A 13,698-nucleotide genomic window follows, 5' to 3' on the forward strand; every position below is an offset into this window, starting at 1 on the left:
AAAAGGAGACATCACTAGAGACAGCCTCATGATCTTGAAATGATTGTTAGACCCAACCCCAATGCTATGTACCCAACCCCAATGCTATGTACCCACACTTCCATTTGTCAGTCCATCCATGAATCCATCCATTTAGTGAGTGTTTACTGAGTAACTTTTTAGAAGGCACTGGGGTGGTACACTAATGACACAGAAATAAAAGAAACTCAAACCTTTATTCTTAAAAAAGCTTACCAAGGAATACAAGCCTCTAAACAATATGTACAAGTCAGAGTCCTAGATGCTGTAATAGATGCCATTCTCTAGATGTATTATTCTTTTAATCCTTCTAAGAATGCTCTAAGCTAAATACTATTACCAAGTCCATTTTACAGACGAAAAATGGTGAGAAACCTAAAATAACTTGCTCAAAGTCCTACAGATAGAAAGAGACAGGATTAGGATTTGAGCCCAGCTTACCTAGCTCCCAAGCCCATTATTTTAACACTCTGTGGTGCAGCTCTCAAGAGCCCAAAGGCATTAAACTAAAACTCTGCTGAACTAAATGTGAGAAATATTACACAGACTCTAATGGTCACCTCTACTTGAAATTTCAGCTACTCAGAAAAGAAATATAGCTCTTCAGCTGAAATTGGGAAGAATACATCAGGGTTTTACAGTCACTGCATCATTCATTCTCCAGAGCATCATCATAATCAACATGACTGGTTGTGAGCTTAAACATCAAGGCAAACTGTATCCTCAAGGATTCAATGGGTTAGTTAGTAAGACACCTTTGAATTATTATGATTTGGCCATTTTCATTATAAGTAGAGACAGGCATTGGGCATTTCTTAGGCTCGCAAAAGAGACTGATGACAAATTAAAAAATAGTATAGGGAGGCCAGAGATTTGTGAGTGAGAAAAATTTTGTCAGAATCTAGGGAGGAGACCTAGGAGACTGTAGCATCTAATTTGATACACTTATAAGCCACAAACATGTCTGAATGACCAGGAGCCAGCCACCACCACAAAATAACCAGGATAGGTCTGGAGTCAGCAGGGAAGAACTGGGAAAATGGCCAGGCCGATAATGAAAGGGGGCATTAAGGTACACATTAAACTCTCCGAAGGGAAAAAAATAAGCAAAATTTCCAAGACATCCCTAACAAAAAGTTTAAAGTATTAACATTTTGCTAAAGTAGCAAAAATGGCAAATTTGCTGGTTTCACTAAGTACATTATATTGCCTTTTTTTTTTCTTCTTCTTGAAGTGGGAAGGTGGTGAAGCTTCACTGAGCAATAGTAAGTGTGGATGTAAAAGACTGTTCAAAAGTGGTGCATCGCCCAATCACTTAGAGTTTGGAGGGAGCAGCTTATTTTTCTGGCATTGAGAATTCAGCATATTTGGAGCTGGCATCCACTAACTTAGTTCATTTCCCTGAGTGACTTGGGAATCCAGATGGGAGAGAAGCTGTCTTATTTTGTGGAGAAAAGCTGCCACAGGAACCCAGGGTGCTTTGATTGAAATTTCAGACATTTGATTTTGTCAGAGTTCAGATCCCTTTCCTCTGAAATGCCCTGCCTTAATAGCCACGGTAACCCATTGCCAATCTTTCCCGCAAACATGTCTCCCTATGATTGGGAAAATTAATGAACAGGCTCTCGCTAATATAATTAAACCCAAACACTCCTGATTTTAGTTTTAAGAAAAAGCCACTGCCCTGATTTTCTCTTGACAACACAAAAGTCTTGCCATCCTCGAACTGTTGAATTATTGAAATGAACTGTAACAGTACACCGGCTGGGGGCAGAGGTCGCAGAGCAGCACTGCAAGTCAGAAAGCAGGGTGACAGGAGGGCCTGCCGACGCCTGGGGCTGCAGGGACAAACCCACACACTTTTTCTCAGGCAGCGAGCCTCCGATAGGTAGCCTGATAGCGGGACTGATTCGCTCGTGTTCTAAAAGTCCAATGGTGCTTGCTTGTTTTAAGACAGGCCAAACTATGCTCTGGTGACCACCACGACATCACAATTCCCATGCCCTACCACATTCCTCTTTGCAGATCCCAGGCATTTTTTTTGTCTCCCTACGTGCAGTCCAGGATGTAGACAAAATGAATTCCAAGTGACCTATGTGGGGGTGGATTTTTTTTAGAAACAAACAGCAAATTAAGACAAAAAAAATCTTGTTCTCACTTTTTTTTTCTTCTCTTTTGGAGGGGATGTATATGTTTATTTTCTCAGAGACACTTTCTGGCAGTGACAACTGAACTCAGTTTTATGAAAGTGTCTTTTCGCCCAAGTTTTAAAATACAAAATATTAGCCGCAATTTGTTTAACTGTCTTATCTGTTTCCCAGACCTAACAGAACCTATGACAATTACTTTCTTTAAACAGAGATGTCCAGTTTTCTGACTCTAGAATAACAACATCTCCTGGAAATGTTTTTTCTAATATGTCATTAATAATATTTAGACTATTAGAAAAGATGATGGGGGGGGGACAGGAAAATGTTGCTATAAATGTTAATACTATGTAAACAAGTATAAAAGTGTGATTTTCAAATATTTTATTTAATATTCAATATTATTATTTAGTAATCAAGAAAAGTTAAAAATAACTACATCTAATGGTTTGATAAAAAGATAATTTCTAAATATTTTATTGCTCTGAATACAAACATAACTCTTTTTATAAATAAAAAAGAACTATCTGAAGTAACAGGATTTTCTGCAGTTCCAGGTATGGCCTGAAGCCAGCTTGTCCTCAGTCTTCCTGTTCTATGTCATGCCCTTGGATGCCATCTTTCCCCCTCTTCACACCCAGTACCAATGGGACTTCTTATTTCTCTCACTTATTAAAACTTGCTCTAAGGCTAAGCAATGATAAAGCCTTAAAGGGGCTTCATAATCTTCTAATAATAGAATGTGGATATGTGGCCTCTTCTTCGGACCAGCAAAGGTAATGGAAGGGCCGGATATTACTATGCATGTATACCATCTTTATCCAGACTGAACACCTTCAAGAGTGAAGGGCAGCAATTCACAACTCCACTGGGTCAAGAGGCCTAAGCCAGAACTATCCCAGGTAAGATGGGACACCTTATGTATTTATCTGCATATTTGATAGTAAAGACACTCATCTTTAGATACACTTTAGATGGCTGTATCTTGTCATTTTCCTAGCCAGATGACCTCCCTTTGTCTTTCACTTCCTGCCCCCCACTCCTTAAGCTGAACTCCTGGATCAACACTGCCAGCTTCCTAGGGTCTCGACAGAAATTTTGCCATAAGCTGATATTTTCCAGTCTATCCAGATAGATTAGCCATGACCAAGTGAGATATTGGTGTCTCCAGGCCACCCTTCAAGAGTGACAGCTCTCTACCATCACTCAGCCCCTCTGCACTAGTCAAGTTGCTTGGGATCCAAGAATCCCCATGTGAGAAAAGCTTCATGGATTAGGCATAATTCCATGGGTGAAGCAATAAGGACATGAGAAGAGGCAGGAGGACCATTATAAGCTGATGTAGCAGTACAAGAATTTAGCATCAGGGGAAGCAATCCTATTCTTCACAATATTATAGTGCATGGAGAAAAATCTTAACAGCCATGGTTCATTTAGTTCTAGGTGCCTTCAGATACAAATATGATAAAGAAGGTCCCTGGCAACCCTTTGGATGGGTTTTGTGAACATGTAAAGGATGGCTAGCAGTAGTGTCAAACTTTAGTATTTATAAAATCACCTGGGTCCTGTATTTAAAATGGTTGCTGGGTTCCACTCTTCAGCAAGTTTGATGCCCAGGAATCAGCATACGTATGTAAAAGACCATCAGATGATTTGGATGGAATAGATCCATGCAGCCAAAGGCGCTGATAAAGGCTACCTCTTTCTAGGTCATTCTCTTGCCAACACACAGGATGCCATGGGCCTGTAAGTAACTTCTTCTGATTGCCTAGAAGTCCTCATATATTGGGAGGTGAGTGCAGACCTACTTAAGACTTTCCTCATTCCTATAAAAAGTGGCATGGTGCACATCCTGGGAAAATGGGCCACTTTTGGCATAGACTTGAAATTAAGGACTAAGATCAGGCTCCAGAGAAATAATGTTAAGTATAGCCTAAACCCTGTTCAAGAAGAAATGGTGATTCCCTTTATGATCCAGACTTGGCAAAGATAATTTAAAATGTAGCTCAGCCACCTCAGCTATGTACAGGAACATACTATAGGGAATATGAATGAAAATTACTGTTAGGGAAACATCTGAATTTTTCAAACAAGGTGAGATTTTCTCCCCGGTTGTCTAATTTAACATTCCAATATGAGAAGAAATCCAGTCTCTGAAAACTGTACTTAATCCATTCTTTATATAGCATTACAGACTTTTTCATTTCTCTCCACACTGCATTTTGTTGTTTCTGTCTCGGAGGCTCTAACGCAGGGCCAGGACTTGCACTGGGAGGCCTGTGGATTACAGGAAATAATGACCTGTATATATTTAGTTGTTCAAAGGAAATTAGAGTAGCCTGATTTTTATTATTCCCCATTGCCTCACGTTCTCTGGTGTAATAACTTGCCCTGTTCTCTAATTTACTTTTACATCATCGGAAATGTATACCATTTAGCCCAGATTCTCTCATGACCAATCAGGACCTGCTGCTAGCTCAGTTTACAAAACCTTCCACGGAATGGGAAGCCTTCCTATTGCAGGTCAGCCAAAGATACTGGAAGAACTGATCTTTCCGGATAGTATATGAACTGGAGAAAGTAATTTGCCAACTTCTCCCCTTAGGTAGCCAGTGACCACTGGGTGTCTTTCCTATTGAATGTGACAGCTAACCTTTTCAGGACTCATGTCATTTTAGATTAACTTTCTCCTGTAAAAATTTGCAGGCAATTTCCTTCTGATTAATTTTTTCATTGTTAACCTCTCAGTGTGTTTCCAGTGGTGCTGCCTCCCTGTCCTGCCTTTCCTCCTCTATTACCCCTTCTCTTACCACAAAACTTCAACATTATCTTTAATGTTAATATCCAAATCTAAAATTCTGCTTGTGTTTTTAATTTAAGGGGGAAAAAAAAAACTTTTCTGTTTGGTTTTCTTAAGAACTATGAGTAGAAACTTAGATCGTGACTTTATTGGGATTTTCTGGTCCCATAGCACATATCATCTATATTTGCTAGAATACTGGGGGGGGGGGGTCACAGTGGGAAATATATCCTTACTGTAGATGAATATTATAATATCTTCAGAACATTTGTAACTTATCAGCTCTTCTTTTCAGTACAACTCCATACGTGGTTCACAGACACGTGGAGATGAAAGTGACCTTTGAAAGGTAGGCAAAACTGATTTTTATTAGAGTCATTGTGCTTTGGGGGACATTCAGTAAAGCTTTTGGATTCTCTAAATTCCTTTACAATAGTTTGTGTGCTCTTTAACTGGCAGGATTTGGCTGGATAAGAATGAAGAGAAGTAGTAAGCAGTTGTAATAATCACAACTTCTGAAACTCACTCCAACTTGATCATATTTTAAGAGCTTAATAAATTTGGCCTTTATAAACTTTTCCTCATCTTTCCCCAAACATTTCTTTTCAGTCTGGGCAGTTGCCTCATTATTAAATAGGTTCTCCCTTCCAAAATAAACTCAAGCCACTCGTATTCATTTTACTTTAATTTCCTTCGGTCCCACATTTTGTAAGATTAATTATTGGGTTGGTTTTGTCTCATCCCTGCTCCTATGTCATGGCAGCAATTCACCTTCATTTCTTAAGCAGAACATTTTTCCTTTTTAATGCTCTCTCAAATCTGAATGTTCCTTACATCTTCCTAAATCTTAACTAAACCCTCCCAACTCTCCTAAAATACTAATCTCTGGTTCTGGTTCAAGAGATAATCTTTAAAACAGTTGCTACTTCATAGTAACTGTAATGACTGAACCATAGTTTTATTACTGGAGCTTAGGCAGTTTCTCTTCACAAACTGTCTGTCTTGCTCTAAAGTTTAATGTTAGGTAACACGGGACTTGGCTGGGTCTGTTTTCAGAGGGTGAGGAAATTCATTTGCGATCCTCTAGCTTACTAACCCTCCTAGGACCTTGGAGCTTCAGAAAAATTTGAGATTTGAATAGATAATATCTCAGTGTGTATTTAAATAGGCTGTTTTTCCTTTCCAGAGAGTTCACCAGGTGGTTGACCCATGGCCTCAGGTGAGGAAGGGAGGTAGGGGACTGGAGCAGCACTGATTGTTTCCTCTGTGGTGACATTATTCAATTGCCAAACTTCAAATGGAAAATAGTCATTTCAATTGATCATAGTCATGTCGTTCCAAAATTATTCCATAGGGAATCATGAAGAAAATTTTACACCACCCCCCTGCCCGTATTTTCCCAAAGATTTATTTATGGAATTTCAATTCCATTCCATTTATCCAAATGTCTGTCCTTTGCCAGTACCAAACTGTCTTGATTACTGTAACTCTGTAGTAAGTTTTAAAAACAAGATATGTGAGCCCTTCAACTTTGTTCTTCTCTTCCAAAATCTTTTTTATTTTTTATGATTCTGGGTACTTTGAATGAATTTTAGGACCGGCTTGTCAAGTTCTGAGCAAAAACCATCTAGGATTTTAATAAGACTTGTGTTGAATCTGTAGATCAAATTGGGGAGTGTTGACACCTTCACAATATTAAATCTGATCTCTGAACATCAGCTATCTTCTGATTTATTTGAATAATTTTCTCTCAAAAACTTTTTTTTAGTTTTGAGAGGGTAAAGTTTGCACTGTGCTTGCTAAATGTATTCCTAAATATTTTATTCTTTTTCATAGAATTGCTTTCTCAATTTTGTTTTTAGACTGTTCATTGAAGTGTATAGAAATACAATTTAATTTTGTATTTCGATCTTGTTCCCTGAACCCTTGCTGAACTCATTTATTTACTTTAACATTTTTAGTAGATTTTTCAGTATTTTCTACGCACAAGACCATGGCTTCTGCAAATACAGGGAGTTTAAATTTTTCTTTTTAATCAGGATATCTTTTATTGCTTTTCTTAACCAATTATCCTTGCTAGAACCTCCAGAAAATGTTAAATATAAGTGCCAAGAGTAACATCCTCGTCTTGTTCTTGATCTTAAAAGGAAAGCATCCAGTCTCTCACCATTAAGTTTGATAGTAGTTATGGGTTTTCTTAGATATCCTTTGTCAAGTTGAGGAAGATCCATTCAATTTCTAGGTTATTAAGTGCTCTTACTATGACAAAGTGGTGGATTTTGTCAAGTGCCTTTTCTGCATTTGTTGAGATGATCATGTAATTTTTGTTCTTTATTCTATTGGCATTCTGTATTCCATTAATTGATTTTCAGATGTTAAACCAACCTTGTATTTCTTGGATAAATCTCATTTGGTCATGGTACATAATCCTTTTTAAATGTTACTGGATGTGATTTGCTAGTATTTTATTGAGGTGTTTTGCATCTATATTCATAGATGATATTTTTCTGTAGTTTACTTAGTGATTTTTTTGTGTGTTTGGAATTAGGGTAATACTGGCCTCTCAGAATGAGTTGGGAAAGTGTTTTATCCTGTTCTAATTTATTGAAGAGCTCATGAAGCATTGGTGCTAATTCTTATTAAATGTTTGGTAGGACTTGCCGGTGAAGCCATGCATTTCTTTGTAGGGTGGATTTAAATTACTGATTCAATCTCCTTGCTTGCTGTACATTTCCCTGAACCATGTTCTTGCAGACCTAAAAGTGGAGGCATTTTCCTCATTTTTGCAAAAGCCAAATTCAATAAAAAGTTACCTTTGGTGTCATGATAAAAGAGAAGAGGCAAATTCTTCCAAGTACAGCAGCAAGTAAGGAAGAGGGAGAGAGATCTGCCTGGACTGGGGAGAGAGGTTAGGTGTATCGGGAGCTGTTTGTAGCACAGTCCTGCGGGGGGACCAACATGCTATAAAAAGGAGATGACGCAAGGAAAGCTTCTGGGGGCCCTGGTAGCTACAGAGACACTAGGCCTGAAGGTGCCTCTGTAGGCTGATCCAAACAAAACCTCAGCAGTATGGAATATGGATTTATGACTAATGACTGGAGGAGTCCCCCAGGATTTGGTTTCACCTAAAACCCATGTTACACAGGTTGTTTGTTGATTTGAAATTGATTTAAAGAAAATAAATATCTTAGTTTGTTCACTAAAATTTGTATCTGTTTCAGTAAGCAGTCATTGACATGCTACATCTTCGTAGTTCTCCACAGTAGACCAGCCAGGTCTGACCAGTTCTTCAGCAAAGCTGAGTGATCTAGAAATTCTTTCAGAGTGTTAACCCTTTCTGTATAACATGAAATTATGCTCCCTGATTCTAGAGACAGACGGCCTAGAATTAATGCCTGGTTCAAATACTTATAAATTATGGGACCTAGGGCAATTTTCTTAGTCTCTCTTTACCTCGATTTCTTAATTTTTAAAATAGGGATAATATATACTAACTGATATAGTATCCACCATGAAGAGTTATATGATAGCTAAGTGTTATTTATTTATTAGCCATTATAATTGATATTATTTCTAGAAATAACCAGCTGAAAAACTAAATTCTATGTGATATCTTTCTTATTGAAATTGCCAAGTATCTTCCTTATTCAGTAATCCTGCCTCTGATATGGCATCTTCATCTTTGCTGTCACCAACTGTGAGCATATCATTTTTTTTTAAATCCTCACCCAAGGATATTTTATCCATTGCTTTTCAGAGAGAGTGGAAGAAAGAGAAAGAGAAACACTGATGTGAGAGAGACACATTGATTGGTTGCCTCCTGCACACACCCCAACCAAGGCCTTGATGGAGCCTGCAACTGAGGTATGTGCCCTTGGCCAGAATCAAACCCAGAACCCTTCAGTCCATGGGCTGATGCTCTAAACACTTAGCAACCAGCTAGGGCAACATATGTCATTTTTTATTTTTCATTTTCTACATTTTTTAAAGATCTAGATAATCTCCTTCTATATTATCTTTAATATTCCTTCCTTTTTCTTCAAGCCCTCATGGTTTTTACTCAAACTACTGAGAAACCCTCTTAAATATTCCTGCCTCCAATGTTGCCTTTTTTCCAGTGAACACTTCCTGCCAGACTTTGTACTCATCTTCTAAATCCATTATCTCAAATCCATGTCAAATCCCTGCAGGATAACTATTGTCATGCCCATTTTGCAAATGAGGAAACTGGTAGAAAGCTATGTGACTTATCCCAGTTCAGTCAGCTAAAAATATATGGCTGGTGCAACACACAGATTTGGCCTTCTGAGTCTTAAGTCCATGCTGCCTCTTATCCTTCAAGCTGCAGCCAAAGTAATTTTGCTACAGTACAGTTTTGATTATAACACACTTAGCTCAATGGGTCCTTATTGCCCATAAAATGAAGCCTAAACTCTTAGACTTAAAATTCAAAACCAGCTATAATCTGGCCCAAATCTACATTTCCAGCCTCTTTACTCATTGATCCTTCTCACACCCACTACACTTCAATCAAAACATATGTTTGCATTTCTAAGCATGTCTTGTATTTCCCTGCAAGATGCCTTTACCCACACCCTTCCCTTCTCCTAGAGTATTCTGTTACCCACTGCCACCTCCACCACGAGTGCTTTAAATCTCAGATAGATACAAAATCCCCTGCTCTGTACTCCTAGAGCAGTTTGTATATAGCTACCGTATAACTCCCATCATTTTGCTTAATATAGAAAAAAATACAAGAAATTCTGGGCTGTTGAACACAGAAGTGCTGAGAAGATTGGTGCACCCGGCACCCTTCTGTATTCCCCATCAGGGTAAAACAGTAGCTTACTAGTTTTCTGAACCATCATTCATCATTTCAGGAAATCAGCCTGAGAATGCCCAGCCTGGGGGCCTCTCATTTTATCTTGCCCATTTCATGTGCTTATATTAGAATGATGAGAGGCAGGAACCTTTAAAAAAAAAACCTCACAAAAATTGATATATTAAATGACAACGGCATGGCCAAATCTGTAGAAAAACACTACAGATTCCTTTTCATGAGTCCAAGAGGTTATGTGGCTCACAAATTTATTTTGGACAAAAGACTCTTCAAAAAGTTGAGGTTGTGGATGTGGTCAAGGCTCAGGATTATGCTTCAGTAACCTGACAGAACTCCTTTCTCCTAACTCAGTCTCCTGGTTTGTGGCTGAGTGTTGGATGACTTAGGATAAGACTTCCCTTTTTGGATGCATTGTCAACATTATACATTTGACTGCAACAGTGTTTGTGGGAGAAGAAGGAGGGTCTAGGAAGGAGGTTGTAATTGAGGCACACTAACCTAGGAAAGAGATTTATAAATTTAACTAATTTTCAGAATCACCTGGAGTTTTTTTAAGACAGATTTCTGGGCTCTACCTTGGAATTCCTTACTCATGGTCTAAATTGAAGAATCTGTGTTTCAAAAACAACTCCTCAGATAGTTCCAGATATGTAAATATCTACAGAAGAATATGTTGTCTTGAATCTGCTCACACATGGAACTTAGGTCGGTCTTAATGGGTAATGAATTCAGCTTTGTTCTTTAAAAAAAATCTTTCTGATTTAAGTGTCACAGATATATGTATTTCTCAAAATTCATTAAATGGTAGCTTAAGATTTGTGTATTTTATAACAAAAAGAGATGAACAGATATATTAAATATAAATTTTAGTAATCATATGCAAGCTAACCTATTTAAGGATAAAGAATACAAATGACTAGAACACACTTTGAAATGCATCAAAAATTAAGGTGAACAGATGTATAATTAGATATATGATAAAGTAAACAGAACATTGCTACAGAATCTAGCAAGGTGGTGAATATACAGATGTTCACTCTAAGGTTCTTTCAACTACCCACTAGTGAGTTAGTCAGATGGAGGGATGTTGAGTGTCTCTCAAATAATCATCGAGAAAGAGGAGGTATAGCATGCTCTGGACCACATTTGTGTGTAGCCCCATATGCTTATGGGACATGATGCAGACAGATTAAGTCAGGGTGTCCCAAACCTGGCATTGTTTACATTTTGGGCCAGCTAATTCTTTGTCATATGGGCCAGTCCTGTGCTTTATAGGATGTTTAGCATCATTCCTGGACTCTACTCACAAGATGCTGGAAATATTCCTCCAGTTATGACAATAAAATATATCTCCAGACATTGCCCCTGTGGGGAAAGTTAAGCCCAGTCCAGTTGAGAACCATTTGCTTAAGGCAATGAGCCAAGATGAAGTACCTTGGGAGATGTGAGCCCTAAAATTCATATAAACTGCCTGGATAAAATTTCCCTCTGAAGGCGTTTCCCAAAGAAGGAAAATCTAAGTATCAGAGAAACCAATTAGGATAAAGGTTTTTTTGTTTTGTTTTATTTTGTTTTGTTTTGTTGTTTGTTTTTAATCCTTACCCAAGGATGTTTTTCCCATTGTTTTTTAGAGAGAGTGGAAGGGAGGGAGGGAGGGAAGGGGGGAGAGGGGGGGAGAGGGGGTGAGAGAGAGAAAGAGAGAGAGAGAGAGAGAGATCAATGTGAAAGAGACACATTGACTGGTTGCCTCCCCCACGAGCCCTGCCGGGGATTGAACCTGCAACGAAAGTATGTGCCCTTGGCTGGAACTGAATGTGGGACCCTTTAGTCCCCAGGCCGATGCTCTAACCACTGAGAAAAACCAGCTAGGGCAGGACAAAGTTTTGAAGAGAATAGTAGAAAGTGAACCTAGAGCAATTTCTTCATCTAACTAGCTTACATATAACCATAACCACAGGGAATATGTTTTCATAGGACTTAAGAGTTTTTGATGGTAGATGGCCTGGCTGATGTTAACAGGAAAAAGAAGTGTGCCCATGGAATATAGCTACACATATTCATTATACAGGGTTAATCCCAGGGTCTAAGACACAGTGGAACTTGTTAAGATATAATCATAATGTAGCATCAAGGAAGCAAGGAGAGATGGGATGAAATCTAAGCTAGTGGTACTCAGATGTTGAGCCAGAACAGCATTCTTCTGTAGTTTCTTGAAAAACAGGTATATAGAAAAGAGATGTAGAGAGGCATTATACCTGGTAAGAGCAAAGCCTGGTCCTCATTATCTTATGAAGATAGGGGCCTGAATGATGACTGAGATAAAAGCCAAGTTCTAGGAACTATGGCACCTAGAGCTGGACTGGATATGAGATTTTATGTGACTGGAGACACTGCAGAATTTGAGGGGCAAGCTATATTCTGAACTCAAGTTTGGAATCCAGAGGTAAGCAGGAGACACCATGTCATGGTGAGATAAGCAGTGATGGTGATTCAGAATGGGCAGGCTCACCCTTAGTGCTCCAACAGCACAGCCCTCTGCATCCTTATTAACCCGACAGGGTGAGTCAGGAGAGGCTAACACTCCCTGTCTGCCCAAAGAATCATGCATTGCAAGGTTTTGCAATGACCTTACTAAAACACTCAAGATATAGTATTGTGTAGGGGGAAAAGTACACAAAACTTCACATACAGTGTGATCTTTTATATTATAGGGAGAAAAAAAGTAATTATAGCTAACTAGATATAAATCTCAACAACTAGGAAACATCTCCTGGAAGGAAAGGGAGAAGATATTCTTTAAGATGTGGGGTCAGAGAGGACCATGTGTGATTTTTATTCCTTTCTTCATACTTCTCATTATCTTCTATGTTTTGGGTAACAAGTAAGAAATACGTTTACAATAATTTGTAAGGTATTCTAAAAAAAATTAACTTCCTGTCTCAAACCAAGGATTGATCTAGGAAGTAGGACAAATGTTAGGCCTTGTGAAAAAGCTTGGGGAAGGCACAGCCTGAGGAAAGTGTGGGAAATGTGGTTTGCTCGATGGAAATGAACACTCTCCTACATAAACTTAACAAGAATTTAGCATGTGTCATCAGAGTACTTTCCTCCTAACAGACAACTATTTTTCAATTTCATAATAGGAAGCAACATGTTCTCTTTCTGCCCCCATTCCACAACCAACTGCTCTCTGGGAAAAAAAAATAAATCCTCAACTCTTTGGCCACATGTAAGTATATATTGGACTATGGAGTGCAGTGTTTGTTTGGAATGATGGATGGTTGGACAATATAGCACAATCAGACAAGACCTGCCATCAATCATTCTAAATCAATGATAGAGCTTGGGTGTGTTTTGTGCCATTTTCATTCATTCTAGTGCCCAGAGAGTTTCACAGAGCAACCTCACGACCTCACATGAGCAAAGAAAATGGCTTTTAAAGTTGTTTCCAGGCTCTATTCATCACTCATTCCTGGGTGAGATGCCAGGAAATAACTTTTGTGGTGTGTTTTTCTTCAACTCATCTTTCTCACTTCAAAGTTTGGATGAAGGATATGCACATAGACCAAAAAAAAAAAAAAAAAGGCCAAGGTGGAGGTCAGGGGAAGAGAACCCATCTGAGTGGGCTAGGTTATCTGCTATGTAAATGAAATTTAGTCCTCAACATGGTTTTTTGTTGTTGTTGTTTTTTAATTGCTCTTACTCACCAAACAATCTGCTCAGAATTCCCTCCTGCCTTTCTGGAATGAAGCTGTTACTTAGTCATGATTTCCTCTTGGGTCATTCCAGAACACTTGAAGCAGGCACTCTAGTCACCAGTGCACACTGGACATTGCTGTTATGCTCATCAGATGAGGCCATCAGGAGCCTTCTCTGCTCTGCACAGGTATTTT

The 13,698-nt window shown here is 38.7% G+C and overlaps 1 long non-coding RNA gene across 1 annotated transcript; it reads left to right on the top strand.

Moving 5' to 3' along the window:
* Positions 1-4,706: 4,706 nt before the first annotated feature.
* Positions 4,707-13,068, top strand: LOC107524593 (uncharacterized). Its single transcript, XR_001601987.2, has 3 exons — positions 4,707-4,745; positions 5,261-5,314; positions 12,949-13,068. It is a non-coding gene; the product is annotated as an uncharacterized LOC107524593 (long non-coding RNA).
* Positions 13,069-13,698: the final 630 nt, after the last annotated feature.

Source organism: Miniopterus natalensis, chromosome 8 (genome assembly GCF_054644295.1).
Source record: "Miniopterus natalensis isolate mMinNat1 chromosome 8, mMinNat1.hap1, whole genome shotgun sequence".
NCBI lineage: Eukaryota > Metazoa > Chordata > Mammalia > Chiroptera > Miniopteridae > Miniopterus > Miniopterus natalensis.